Below are 1,013 nucleotides of genomic sequence, written 5' to 3' on the forward strand. Positions count from 1 at the left end.
ACCAGCCCAATGAACCCATAACAGTGCAGGCACTCAGTCAGAGAGCCCTGCCTGCAGGGAACAGCTGAGACATTACAGACAGAGAGAGAGGGAGGGGGGTGTGAGGAGGTGAAAGAAAGATAAATGGGAGCAGGAAAGAGGCCCATGTCCAGTAATCTCCAGTCTACAGTCAGTGGTAGGGGTCACAGTATCTATATCTAATGTACATCCTATGATAACACTGGACAACTGGTAGGTGGGGAACCACTGATTTGGTCAAGTCAGATTTCACACTGAGAGGCCTATCAGGGGATTCTGGCCTGAGCAACTGGGGAGCTATGTGATCTTGACAAAATACTGATAAAAATGACATGATAGTGCTGGTGTCATGCTAAATGTGGATTTTAAATGTTCATGAAAATGAAGCAACATTTATGCAGTTTGGGATTAAGGACATTTAAGGGAGCTCAATCTGAACTTTTAGAACTGATGCAAATTACAATGAATTTTATTGCTGCTAACAAAGACATTCTGCAAGGTCCCCGTAATGGGAAAGCATTTAAAAGAGTTTATTTAGATGGATTTAGACACTTGTTCACCCGTTCACCTCAACCAGAGGGCTGTGCTTTGATGTGCCATAGCAAAAAACGTGATGGTAAATCATCTACAGTAAAAAAGAGGCTTTGAACAAGTTTCGCTTCATAAACCCCAATCTTGCAAAGAATGGCTTTTACTTTTGACTATATTTACTCTACTCTCAAATATCCATTTTAATCTCTTTCACCAAAAAGCTATTTTTTGTTTTCTCTAAAACGTTTAAATGCTGCTCAGTACAATGTTGCTGCCAGTGAAGAAAAGAGCAGGAGCATAAATGGCTCAATTAATCAGTATCACATGCCGTCACCCTGGTCAAATGAATTTACAAACCTTAAAGTCATCAAGACTAATATATAGCAGGCAATACAGAAGACAGTGAATACTAAAACACACACACACACACACACACACACACACACACACACACACACACACAC

The sequence above is a fragment of the Monopterus albus genome, unplaced genomic scaffold (assembly GCF_001952655.1).
Source record: "Monopterus albus unplaced genomic scaffold, M_albus_1.0 scaffold59.1, whole genome shotgun sequence".
In the NCBI taxonomy this organism is placed as follows: domain Eukaryota; kingdom Metazoa; phylum Chordata; class Actinopteri; order Synbranchiformes; family Synbranchidae; genus Monopterus; species Monopterus albus.